The 14,569-nt window shown below is 35.0% G+C and overlaps 1 long non-coding RNA gene across 1 annotated transcript in view; it reads left to right on the top strand.

Annotated features, from left to right (window-relative positions):
• Positions 1–217: 217 nt before the first annotated feature.
• The window catches only part of LOC145280211 (uncharacterized), a 65,933-nt gene continuing 51,581 nt past the window's right edge, over positions 218–14,569 (top strand). The window contains exon 1 of the long non-coding RNA XR_013868579.1: positions 218–1,733. This is a non-coding gene — a long non-coding RNA (uncharacterized LOC145280211). The remainder of the gene's footprint in view (positions 1,734–14,569) is intronic.

Raw genomic sequence — 14,569 nt, 5'->3', positions numbered from 1 at the left:
ATTAAAATTTTCAAATAAAAGAAATGTTATCAATATATTTCTTAAAAACAAACAAAAAATGACATTTTTAATTCATAAAATTCTCAAAATAGCTTACCATTCTAGATGCCATAAGTTGAGAAGTACCATTTTCAATGTACTCCTCAGCAACAAATGTGGTACATATATTGCGGAAATCTTGTGGTAATATTTTGCCTACTAGGTCAGAAAAATACAATTTCTGCGAAGAAAAATAGGTTTTGTTAAAATATGTCAGCACTTATACTCTAATAGTAAGAATTTTTGTTTTTGACATCATTTCAAGAATAAAACGAAGTCACATAAGCATTAAACATGTAAAAGTATAAAATAAACTTTTAACATTTAACAAATGATATCAACCGAAGAGTTAGATTCTTTTTTTTCTTTTTTTCTGAGGATTTCATTTAAAACTAACTTGACAAACACTTGTAATATATATCATCGTATAATAATTAGCTCACTGTAATTGACATTAAAAATATTTAAAATGTTTAAATTCAGTGTTATTTCTCGCGGTTGATTTAATTATTATAGTAAAAAAAAAAAATATATATATCATTATATGTAAGCCCCCTTCAAGAATACTTAAGGATGGCTACTGTCTGTGGAATAACTAACTTTGTGGCGAGGTTCGTATCTCATGACCGGCAGGAATTGTCACAACCTACGCTGATGATTGCATAAGCATTAAACAATAGTGTCTGTAGGTATAAAAAATAATTATTGTTAAATTATATACAAAAAAAATTTAAGTTGATAAAAATTGTAACATTTTATAAAGTTGAAGAGTTTAAAGACTTAAAAAATATTTCACATTAATCGTTATAAAATATTTTTCTTTATCAAAATGAAACTACTTGATCAATTTACATGAATTTGGGAATATGACGTTTTCCAGTCCATGACGAATACAAAGATTTTTCAGTATTTTTTTTAATTATTAGGTTGAATTCTAAATACGAACTAAATATCCATTTCTAAAAACATTAAAAATAAAAGCATTATTTAACAAACATTTCAACATAAATATTTTTTTGTTATAAAATATTTTGGCACTTGATGACGAGTGTGGACCCTGCGTAAGCATTGGTCTATTTCACCAAAAAAAAAATATTTTAGCCCCCCCCCCCAATCCAAAGAAAATGCCAAATTAATTTTAAACTCCAATTTGTTACACGTACTGACATGGGTTCGACAAAAATATTTAGTATAAAAAATAAAGTAATGAAATAAAATAAATTTGGAATAAAATAAAAATAAATTTAAAATGAAATGAAAACAAGCACAAAATAAAAGTATGAATGAAATTTACTCAAAGAAAAAAGTCAAAACAAAACACGCTCGATTATTGGAGTTTAAAATCAATTTGACATTTTCTTTAGCTTTTTTTAAAATATTTTTTTGGCCTAAAAAAGCAACTTTTCATGGCTAAATAGACCAATGTTTGTGCAAGGTCCACACTCGTCAAGTGCCAATATTTTATTAAAAATAAATATCTATTTATAAAAAGATTAAAAATAAATGAGCAATTTTGCCTCTTTTTTTCTTAGTACTTATACAGTTTAATTAAGACATTAAAAAATGAAAATATCGAAAACAGGTTATATTGTACGTTTCTGTTATGGAAGGAAGTCCTCCGAAAAAAAATTCCACTTAATATCATCAAGTAATTTCTTATTTACAGCGAAAAAACTATTGATACAGAGCAAAAGGTTCGATTTTTAGGAAAAAAGCTAATATTAAAGATGGGATGTAGTGTGGTGCGCTTTAACTGGAGTTATCTCCCCGTGGTGATTTCCAGATGTCTATTTCGAATTGTTAGTTTTAAAATAAAACAATGTAATTAATATAAAATATATTTTAATATTGAAAGTAAGCACTTGATTAAATAAAATAAACGAACAAAATATACATTTTTTGGCAAGACTGTAGTTTAGGTGGAAAAATAATCTCGACCCCTTTATCACATAAAAGGAACTAATTTCCCTAATCACCGGTACGTTACCATGTCAATAATATGGTATTTCAGAAGTTTTTTTGAAAACTTAAAGAAGACCAACTTTTTACTTATTTATTTTAAACCGTTTCACGATCTTTTTTTCACAATATCTTTTTCTCTCATTTTTTACTTCTTTATTTTAAACAACATTTTTTAATTTTAAACAGAACATTTCACGATATCTTAAGCACCTATTTTAGTACGGTAACAAAAATCACGTGATTCAATTTTTAATTAAAAATTTAAAAAAATATTGTTTAAACTTAAACTTTAAAAAGTCTGATAATTATTTCTATTTATGTATTGTTTATCATTAAGGTACTAGTGCAGAGAGTGATCCGGACGTAAATAATAACGTTATTATTTAAAAAGCCATTCTTAACATGGGGAAGGGAGGGTGTTTTGTGCCTATTCTATACTTTAACCTTACAATTGAATAATAATAATAAAAAAAAATATAAAACTTTAATTAAACTTGGAAATACGATTTAAAATTAGCGCGGATCACTCTCTGCACTAGCACCTTCCTTAAAAAAGTATTCATTGTGTACAAAAAAAAACAACAAAAAAAAAAAACGGAACATATAAGACATTTAAATATGAATAGAACTTTTCATAATTGTAACTGTCGTGATAATACATACTTTGGAAGCATTGATAAACAGACTCGAAGGTGGTGTAAAATGCGTTCTTTATTGTCTAGTAGTAAACGTTGCACTGAGAAACAATGGCGGACGAGATTCATACGTCACGGGCCAAGGGGCATAACTCTAGGCGACTAATAGTCTCTTAGCCTATATTATGACATCCCTTCCCTTCCATATATATGTATATAGACCAAGGGCGATATTTAGCCTTTATCTGATTAAGGGATAACATAGTCTCTAATATATTATTTAGCTTGTCTCCATTGTTCTAGGGTAATGGTATTGTCTCTTTTTTTTAGGATAGTGTAACCTATAAGTTCAGTTTCTGAGGAGCATTCACTCGTCTCTGAGATCTTCTTAATTCGGGGGTGAGTTTTTCAGTTCGGGTGTGAGGCGTGCCGCTGGAGTGTTGTTCGGTGGTCAGCTGTTCGATTTGTTTAGGGGGGGGGGACCTTCCTTCTGGGTGGGATCCGGTGGAGAGTCGCTGGGGCGAGGTTGGTCGGATCTATTTGCGGTTGTTGATCTCCTCCCAGCTGGTCTGAGGAACTGCCTGTTCCTTCTATAGGTGTTACCGTTCTCAGATTCAACTATGTAGGATCTGGGTGTCACGCTGGAGCGCTGAATTTTTCCAGGCTCCCATATCTTTGCTTTTTCCTGCTGGACATAGACATTCTGTCCTGCATGTAGGTGGGAGTGGTGTCTGTTATGTTTCCTGTCATAGCAGACCTTAGAATGATCTTTCTGTTTCTGTATGGCTGTCCTAGTCTGCTCATCGCCAAGTTGTTGCTTGGATACTAGGGGTGTCTGTATTTTTCGTCCGTTGAGTAACTCTGCCGGGGACTTAATGTCTGATGACAGCGGCGTGGCTCTGTAAGCCATCATTGCTAGGTAGCTGTCTTGACCAGTTTCCCCTGCCTTCGTCAAAATTTTCTTGCATGTTCCCACCATTCTTTCGGCGAATCCGTTAGACTTGGGGTAATGTGGGGACGATGTCCTGTGTTGGAAGCTGTACGTCCTGGCGAAATCCTTGAAATCTTTACTTGTAAATTGTGGACCATTGTCCGAGTACAAGATTTCCGGCACTCCTTGTTCCTCAAATATCGTCTTAATACTTTTAATAACGGATATTGATGAGGCGGACGGAAGGCGTCCTACGAAGGGGTTTCGGCTGTACTGATCTGCCACAAGCAGATATTCTTTCCCTGCCAACGTGAACAAGTCTGTGCTGACGTACTGCCAGGGGTACGTAGGGGTTTCGTGCTGGAGTATTGATTCGGGCGGGATACTGGCTTGGTATTTCTGGCATGTGTGGCACTCTCGGACTATATCTTCTATGTCCTTATTTAACCCTATCCAGTACACCGCTGAACGCGCTCGTAACCTCGTTCTCTCTACTCCTTGGTGTGAAGCATGCAGCTCTTCCAGTATGCCTCTTTGCAACGAGGCTGGGATAATGATTCTCTGGCTCTTGAGTAGAATTCCATCCTGGACCCCAATCTCATCTCTGAAATTCCAGAATGGCAGGAGAATTCCTGGGCAGTCAGCCCGGTTGGAAGGCCAGCCGGTCAATACCATGCTTACAAGTTGCTTTAGGAGTGGATCCTGGGATGTTTCCACTCTTATATCTTTAACTCTCGTCGGCGCAAAGTTGAGGTATGAGATCATGCTATGGACGTTGAGATCGATCCCTTCAATGTGCCCACTGGGTCTGGGTGCTACTCGTGACAAGCAGTCTGCAATTGGAACTGTTTTTCCTGGGGTATATTTTACAGTAAAATCATATCCCTCGACCTTCAATAACATTCTAGCCAGTCTTGGGGGTGCTTGTGCTAGATTTTTCAATGCTATCGACTCCAATGGCTTGTGATCCGTATGAATTGTCGTTTTGTGGCCCCAAACGTAACTGTGAAATTTCTCCAGGCCAAAGACGATAGCCAACATCTCCCTCTCTATGTTTGAGTAGCGTGTTTCTGGTCCGGAAAGTGCTTTGCTCGCGAATGCTACTGGTCTGTCGTTTTGTAGCAGAGCCGCGCCTATACCCATTGAAGACGCATCTACCTGTAGCACTATTGGTTCTTTAGGGTCGAAGTATCGGAGTGTCGTATGATTTCCGATCTCTTTTTTGATTTCTTCGAATGCCTGTTGCTCCTGTGAAGACCATGTGAAGTCATTCTTCTTCGATGTTAACTCACGTAGGGGTTTTGTCAGTGTCGCGAGTTGTGGAGAGAATTTGTTCAAGTAGTTCACCAGGCCTAGGAAGCTGGTGAGCTGCTTTGCATCCTCGGGGGGTTGCATCTGTGTGATCGCCTCTATTTTCCGGGGATCTGGCTTGACACCGTCTCTTGAGATTATGTGGTCGTAGAAAGGGATTTCGGAGGTTTTCACCACAAATTTCTCTGAATTAAACCTGCAGTTTCTTTCCCTTGCTCTAAACATTAGCTGCCTCAGTGCCTTGTCATGGTCACTGCCGTCTTCCTCGAATCCGTACACTACTATGTCGTCGCATATGGATAGGACATTTTCGAGGTCTCCGAAGTTTTCCTGCATGGCTCTTTGGAACTCATCTTGGGCAGATTTGACTCCCATGGGGTACCTGTTGTACATGTATCTGCCATGTGGGGTAATGAATGTTGTGAGACGTCTCGACTTTTCGTCCAGTTTCAAATGCCAGTAGCCGGACTTGATATCGACTTTTGTGAACCATCTAGCGTTGTCTAGTTCCGCAGTGATGTCTTCGAATGTCGGAGTCGCATAGTGTGGTCTGTGCACTGCTTTATTTAAGTCTCGGGGGTCGAGGCATAGCCTGACCGATCCGTTCCTTTTAGTGGTACAGACGAATGAGTTTACCCAGGGCGTTGGGTCCTTTACAGGGGAAATTATTCCCTGGGCCTCTAAGGAGTCCAACTCCAATTTCAACTTTCCTTTTAGGGATATTGGGACTCGACGTGGTGGGTGGACAACTGGTGGTACTTCGGGGTTTAAATGGATGGTGTGTTCACCTGGCAGACAACCAATGGAGTCGAATACGTCTGGAAATTCCTCAATGATTTTCCTCCTTTCTCCAAGGTTTCCCATCGTACATGGTTCCTGCACGGGGACCGGTTTCATGTCGTGCGGGGGAGTAGGCCGGGATGCTTTGTCTGTCACATGAGTTGTGTCCGTTTTTATAGCCAAGTTAAGGGTGACTAGCCCTAATTCTCTTGATGTTTGGAGTCCTATTAGTATAGGGTCTCTTGATTTCACCACGTGAAAGGTCGCTTTAACGAACTTGTCGCGGGATCTGACCCCTAAACGACAGGTCCCTTCTTGGTCTATCGTTGAGCCTCCAAACGCAATTAGCCTTATAGCTGATTTTTCCAGTGGTACTCCTTTCAGTTCCTTGAATACCTGTTTAGGTAACAGGTTGCTCATTGCACCTGTGTCGATTTTCGCATCAACCTCTATTTGGGCTTTGCTATTGCCTATCTTCAGTTTTGTGAAAGCTTCTGTGGTCGCTAACGGTAATTCCTTTACTGTGTGAAAGTACAGCTCCTCTGTGGGACTGTCGTCGTTGCTACCCATATGTGCTGCTGCCATGTGGATTTTATTCTTATTATATTTCCTCTGTGGCTGGAATGACTGTCTGCGTGTGTGCCCCTCGTCTCCCATTTTAGAGTGGCAAACTTTAGCAAAGTGTCCCTTTTTATTGCATTTTAGGCAGTATTTGCCTTTAGCTGGGCATTTATATTGATGGTGTTTTGTGCCACAATTACCACATGTGGTAGGTCCACTGGGCTGTCTGGCTCTAACTGCGAGTGTAGAGCTGTCTTCTACTGCTGTTGTACGTAATGCTTCCATTTGTTTACACGTGGCTTCTTCTGTCTCGACGATTCCAAGTGCTTTCTCGATCGTGAGATCGCTTTCTTCTCTTATTAGGGACTTTTGTGCAGACTGTAAATAAATACCGAATATGAATAGGTCCAACACAATGGTCTCTTCCACCGTCCGACTGTATTCACACTGTTTGGCTGTCTGACGCAGCCGACTTAGAAATGCGTGTGCCGATTCGTCCGCGTTTTGTTTACATTTTAGTAGGTTGTGTCTAGCTACATGAAAGTTCGATCGCGGATTCGCATATTCCTTAAAAAATTGGATATATTTATCCAATGTCCTTTCTTCTCCCTGTCGAAAGGGAAAAGTGTCACTTATTTCCTGGCCCTCGATACCAGACCATATTAGCAAGTAATTTAACTTTGTGTCTGAATCTACGTCTTTCATTGGGCCGTCGAAATATAAATGAACTTGCCTGATAAATCGGTCCATTGATTTGGCCAAATTTGAAGTGTTCCAATCGATTGTTGGAGGTGGTAGTTGCGAATATGTATTCATCGTCGATTGCGAGAAAAATACCGACACCACGTGTGTTTTTGTATTAATTTTTTTTTTAGATCCCGAAAATGTTCGTTTTTTTCTTTTTTTTTTTTAGGGTAATATTGTTACTATTCCTTTGATTCTTTAGAGGATCCCACTTCCGACACCATGTCGTGATAATACATACTTTGGAAGCATTGATAAACAGACTCGAAGGTGGTGTAAAATGCGTTCTTTATTGTCTAGTAGTAAACGTTGCACTGAGAAACAATGGCGGACGAGATTCATACGTCACGGGCAACGGGGCATAACTCTAGGCGACTAATAGTCTCTTAGCCTATATTATGACAGTAACACCTTTTTTTATTTTAATTAAACGCAATATAAATAGAAGTTTTTCGTAAGTTCTTTTCAAAAACAACTTCTGAAATACCTATATTATTGTTTATATATCATTGACATGGTACCGGTGATTAGGGAAATTAGTTTCTTTTATGCGATAAAGAGTTCGAGATTATTTTTCCACCTAAACTACAGTCTTGCCCATTTTTTAGAAAGTATATTATTTAGTTACGGGCAAAAATGGACGAGCTAGTTTTGAAAGCCGATTTATCATAATTTTTTTGGAGGTTGTCGACTACTTTTTGATTGTATTTGAAAGATTAAGGACTAAACTTAATTTCCAAAAGGAAAAAATATTTGTACACATGGGGGGGGGGGGGAGTTATGAAAATGTGTTCACGGCGAGCTACCCAATTCAGCTAAATTTTGAAGTTAAATAAACTCATTGTAAAAAATCCTTTAAAAGATAAATATTAGTTTTCTGGGTCTATTTCAAAGATAATTAGTAAAGTTCTAAGATATTGAATTAAATCTAAAAAAAAACTCACCTTGTTTGTACAAAACATAAATTAATTAGTCCAAAACCGAGTGATTCTGGCGTTCGCAGAATGCAATAAACTACATTTTGTAAACACAAAAATTACGAAGGCCCAAAATATGTCATGTAATTAAAAGTTCTTTTATTTTTTTGATTCGTTTTAAAATTGTAAACAAATCAAAACGGCCTTTTCAAGGTATTCACATTAAAACAAAATGATCGGACGAACGAATAATATATTTTAAAAAAAAATGACCAAAACCAACAAACGAAACCTGCGTATGTTAAAATAAAAAAAAAACACGTGCGTGTTTTAAATTACTAATTGTTAATTTAGATATTCACAGTAAAAATGAAATAACCAAAATACTTACAATCTTGTGGGCGTTGTCTGTAAACATTTTAAAGTAAGTTTAAAATGCAATGAAACATTTAAACATCAGATCTTTACGTTATGGTTTAAATTTATATCCGAGCTCGCCAGTATCTGGCCAAACATGGTCAGAAAGTTTTTTTCCCGTGTAAAAGGATAAAGGATTAAACCCTTATCCTCGAGTGACCTCTTAGCCTTGATGCCTATGTAAAAATAAAAAAAAATTAAAAAAAAAAAATCCGTAATGGCTGATTTCAACGTGCTCTCATAAAAGCATGTTTTTTCCGCTGTAAAAAAAAAAAAAAAAAAATCTACTCCATAAAATTAAGTTAAATTTTTTTTCGAATACGAATACGTGCAATATAAACATTTTTTTTTTCGATATTTTCATTTTTTAATGTCTTGATTAAACCGTACAAATACCGACATTTTAAATGACAAGAAATATTTTTCATCAAAAAAGAAAACTAAAAGAAAGCGGTTCATTTCTTTGTGTGTGTTATGTAGTTTTTAATGCTTTTTAATTGATCTAAAAAATTAAGTTTTCACGAGCGGTTTACAAAAACATTTATGATTTTTGTTCTTTTTTATGGGGGTGGGATGTAGAACTCGTGTAGTTTAACTCTTGCTTCTGAAGTTTAATTAACCGTTTTTCCGTAAGTAAGGTGCCGACGTTTACTGAGTAAAATACCGTTTAATATTTCACAAAAATTCTGTTTACATTGGATAGGGGGCGGTCGAGGAGCTGGGGTGGTGGTGGTGGCCGTTGCCATATCAAACGAAATTAGACTGCAGGATTAATGAAATTAGTGGGTTGTCAGTTGAAAGATGAATATTATGAAAGGATTAGACACAATTTGAATTCGTATAAGGATGATTTATGGTTAGATTTTGCAACTATTGCCTCACAATTTCATGTGCAGCTACCTTTACAGAGAGTATCTATTATCTTTTGAGACAGCTTCCATGCCAACTATGTCCATGCCTTTTTCTTATAGATTCTATCTTATACAGCGTTTCTTTTGTTAAAAAATAGATGCTATGTTGCATTTAAAAAAAATTTGCATTTTTATGAAATGAGCTATAAATGATATTAGTTTCAACATGTATGCTATTGTTGCTTGTCCTAAAAACAAACCTCTATTAATACTACTACTTATGATGATAATTATATCCTCCCAAACTGTTGGATATGGTAGACTTTTTAGCCTGTTGACTTAGAATAAGTAGTTTATGCACAATTGATGGTTGAATATGGTTAAATTTGTGCTCATTTTTGCACTAAATACTAGCCACTATAATTCCCTAACTGTGCATTGACTGTGTACTATTAGTTTGCTGTATCTTTATTATAACAAAGTCCATACAGAATTTAAGTCAGATTGGCACAGTAGTTTCCAAGAAAAAGTGGAACAGACAGTGACTAAAATAAATATAATATAGATGTAATTGCACAAAATTTGACATAAACTTTAAAATACTGAATACAATTAAAGAATATCTATTATTTTGATTACTATTCTCATCTCCACAATATTTCGGTTGATGTAAGCAAGGTTAAGTCTAATTAGTACCAGATGGGTGATCATTTGAGAATACCAGGCGCTGTATGTAGGACATTGACACTTTCTGCAGCTCCTCCATCCCACTTGGCCTCCAGCTATCTCAACTCTGTCCTGCCGCTGGATCAGGCTGGTTGAAACGAGAGTAAGGCTGGCTCTACATAAACCATTTTCACTTTAAACTCCCAGTGCGAGACCTGCATCATCCCTAGGATGATCAGATAGTCTTTGTCGTTGGGTGATCATTTGGGAATACCAGGCGCTATATGTAGGAAGACTTTGATACCTCCCTACAAGAGCTACAAAAACTTAACATCATCTCCCCTGATGAGGATATACATGCGACTGGGAACCGCTTTTGAATTTAATATTCCCATGAAACTTCCTCCTTTTCTCAATTCGATATTCATGAGGGAGTAGAAGTGTTAATCTTTGTTATTTTTACTTATTATTGCCTGTAGTGAAGATTGAATTCTCAACTGTTGTTTAGAATTAACAAATGCCTCATCTGTTACTACCTGGTCATGTCTGATGGAATGTGAACAATCTACCCTAGTTTATAAATAACGGGCTCAGTTTGAAATTCTGTATAGATTCTTGGGTTCAAAATAAGAATTCCCAAGTTCCTAATAAAAACTTCTAACAAGCCTTTAATCTAAATTATTCCCCTCACTTATTCACACAAACCTTTCGGTGGCAACTACTCTAAAACCAAATATTGTTTAATAAATGAGTTGGGACTTTTTTTTTTTTTTTTTTCTATAGTTCAACTTTATAGATTATTTTGCGCGAAAGAGTTATCCAATTGCATCTTTTCTCTTCCGACATTGGTTGCAACTTCGAGTGCCATAGTTACAACTAATGCATTTATAATCCTCTCGAGTTATTTCCCTTGCCTTAGGAGTTGAATTTAAAAAAAATCGAAAACACTGAGAATTAGATTATTTGAAATAATATGGAAATAAGTTATTTCCATATCTGCTACATAATGAATTTAGTTTGTTTATTTTTCAATAAAATATATAGTTAGCATTTAGTAGACTATTTTTTTTGGTTCAGTATTTGTTTTTAAAATATATTTGAAAATTCAAGTTAGCTATAAAAACGGTACATTTCAACAAAAAAGAAAAAAAAACTGATACTTATGGCGAATGCGGTCTGTGCTAAAATAACGTTATTGTTTAGAAACACATTCTTAATATGGAGAGGAGACAAAAAAAAAACTATTCTGTAATTTCATCTCATAGTTTAATAAACAAGATATCGTAAAAATTGAATTTAACTTGAAAATCCTAATTGACCGTCAACTCAAGGCGAAAATTATTAAAATGTAAAAGAGATGGGGATTACTTTGTTGATATAATAAAGAGACATTGGAAAATTGGAATTTTGCGTACAAAAAAAACAAACAAAAAACAGCTAATCAGAATACGCATTTACTTGCTTATAATCAACCAATCAGAATGATTGTAGTATGTATAAAAAATCAAGATGGCGGCTCCCGGTGAAAACAAAATATCTAAACGAAGCCAAACTATATTCTATTACATATTGGCAAAATAAAATCTCGCATTTTCTTGTTCATTTTATTTTTTTTTAACTGTTTTAGTTCAAGACTTAATCTATTATGAATAAATATGAAATTACTAAGTGTTCAGAGGGTGAAATATGCTAGGATAATATTTTTTTATTTTAAATCGCAATATCGAAAACATGAAAATACGTCGTTTGCTTTGAGGAATCGCAATTGTAATAGCACAAAATAAATCTAAATTATAAATCAGTAATTTTCGTAATTTCAACGCTTTTAAGTAATCTAATCTGGGTAAATTTATTGTTACTTCTCCCAACCTCTATGATTTTCTAAGTAATTATTTTAGATGAATATTCGTGAATACATTGAGAAATTTAGCTGAAAGAAAAAAAATATATATATATATTTTAGAATTTTAGTATGGGGATATATTTTCCGGGCCATTCTAACTTTTACAGGACACTAACTAATCTTTTTATTACTAACTCTTAGTCCAAGTGGCATGACATAAAATGATATGTAATAGTCTAAAAACGTAAAACCTCCCCAAAAAGAATATACTGTAAGAAATTGCTTCTCTACACACCCAATTTCCTCCTCCCTGCAGATAGCAAATGAAATTCCACAAACAAAAGCCATACCTTTTAAAACTCAAATTTTATTCAAGATGTATCAGTAAATGAAAGTTCTTTGGTTCACAGTAAGTCCCTTGCAAAAACAGTGGCTGAATTTGCTATCCATACGTAGTGGAGCCTTTAGTTATGATTCCTCTGTGGGAATGTTAGTTTGGGGTTTCCTTAAACGGATGTCCATGGTGAACACGGCGTGAATGTTTGTCACCCAATATGGCATATTTTAGGACCTCGTGGTCTCTGGAAGAAATAGGAATAATTTCCTATAATCAAATATATCAAGCCCAACACTGTAGAATATCCACATTGGGTAAAATACGTTCAGCAATTATGTCGTCTCTGTATTTAGAGAAATGTCCTTCGTCCACCTACTGCATGGTGTCCAATGAAGGTAAAATCCTGGCACTCTATAACAGAGCACCGCTGTGAGTTTTTACAATACATAATTTATCTGACATAGTAAATAGGAAAAAAATGGTTATCTGCTTTAAGAGGCAAGAATGGTCCGAAAATGAGGGATCATTGTATGTTAAATTTATGTGAAACTGATCTTTCATTCCAAATTTTTTTTTTTTCTTTCTGTCAAATTTTTCAGTATATTCATATATAGTTGCATAAAAATAGAATTTCAAACCTTTTGGAGAGTGGCGAGGCAAATTGTTAATCCATAATAATGTCCTGCAATAATTTTATCTATTACGTCTTAATATGCAAATTTGTTTTTTTAATATACGGCAACAGTTTAAAGAGCATTTGTGATCAAAATTGTTGATTGTTTTTTACTTCTGATCTGTGGTGCAATGGGGAAAATAGCTTTTAATTTTATGAATTCTAAAACCCAAAACCTGCTTTCACTACCAATGTTGAAACCGTTTTCATCATAATCTAGTAGGGAGGGTAATGTCAGACGTTCATAAGAACATATTTATTAACTGCAAAGAATTTTCCTTACATCGGAGTTTTCATAAGCAGAATTTCTTTCCAAGAATTTTCCATCTGTGAAATGTTACCACAGAAATGCTTCCGTATGGGTTACAACTTAGTCGTCTTCACGTTCAATGTCAACAGACATATTGTCATAAATAACTACTTTTATTAATTTTATTTATCATTTTCAATTCGTGCACAGTGCCTTACAACTTACAATCTATTCATTAACCCTTATCTTGAGCTTTGATAAGTACTGACTCTTCAGTAACAAATAAACGCATTACACATTAAAGTTTTCTATTAATTTCAGACATGATTATATAAACATTTATTGATTTCATTAATAATGATTCACTGGAGGAGATAATTGTAGAATTTAAACTAAGAAATACTCCCCCCCCCACAGCAATTTACTTTTAAAGGATGCGAAAATAAAAATTTTCATGAAATGTTTTAGATTTATCAAATAAGTAATAAATATTGTTTTAAATCTAATATTTTTGGTGTGTGTGTGTGTAAGTTATTGATTTCAAATGCTCATGAAATGCTCTAGATATCAACAGTACTTAGCTACTAAAAAGAATGAGCCACCAACGAAAAAAAAGGTGGGCTCTGCATTCTAATTACCCAAAGAAATAAACAATGGAACACACTTGATGCAAATGAAAAAAATAAAGTTTGTGTAGCAATCGATGAGTAGTACAATAATTTCTGGTACTTGAGGAAACCAAGCTAACTTGAAAAGACTGGTAAAGCATTTAAGGTTTTTGTCAAATTTGTTCACAACCAAATAATTGAAACCAAGAAATAATGAGACTGAAAAGTTTAAAAGACTGTCAAGCAGATACAAGAAATGAATGGTGTTGATACTTACTCATATAAAACAATATTTAAGACAAAAGTTGATTAAAAACTTCCCAATTTTGTTAAGTAGTCCTAAAATGTGGTCACATGATGACCTTGACTATGTGAATGACATTTCAAGGTTTTCTCCTATAGAGTTAAAAAGTACTCCATGAGGAAACCAGACCACAACATCAAGTGAAACACACTAATCACAAAATGACACCGACTTACCATCACTATTAAACAAGTCAAGCACTCTCAAATTAAAATTCTCTGTTTATGAATCAGATATATACTATTAGAAAAGTTAAACCTGTGTTATGACCACCAGACACAATAAATTTGCAAGAGGCTGAAAAGACAGTATGCCACATTTGATATAATTTTCTTGCATGGATAGATAGTGCATATAAAGCGTTAGTACAGAAAAAAAAATAGTGGATATATTTGCCTCTGTCCATAGCAAACTTTTGTCTATTTCCCAAGACATATTTTTAGCTTCTAATGGATGGACATTGATGGCAAAATATTTTTATGGTTGTACACCATCTTTCTAGGTCTGCACAATTGGTTTATAAAATGCTTGGAACATTGTGCTTCTAACTCAATTTTAAATCAGGACACTGCCACCCACCCCCCACTTTTTTTTGTTTAGTCTTTGCAGGTGGGTATGCTGACATGTATCAAGGTTGAATTTGGGTCAAATACTTTGACGGTTCCACTTCACTCATAAAATGGTGTGTCTATTCCGAAAGCTGTTCTTACCATGGCGAGGTTGGTCATGTCTATTCCATA

Source organism: Euprymna scolopes, chromosome 7, assembly GCF_053919585.1.
Source record: "Euprymna scolopes isolate OS-2025 chromosome 7, ASM5391958v1, whole genome shotgun sequence".
NCBI lineage: Eukaryota > Metazoa > Mollusca > Cephalopoda > Sepiida > Sepiolidae > Euprymna > Euprymna scolopes.
This window is presented reverse-complemented; position numbering and strand designations above follow the sequence as displayed.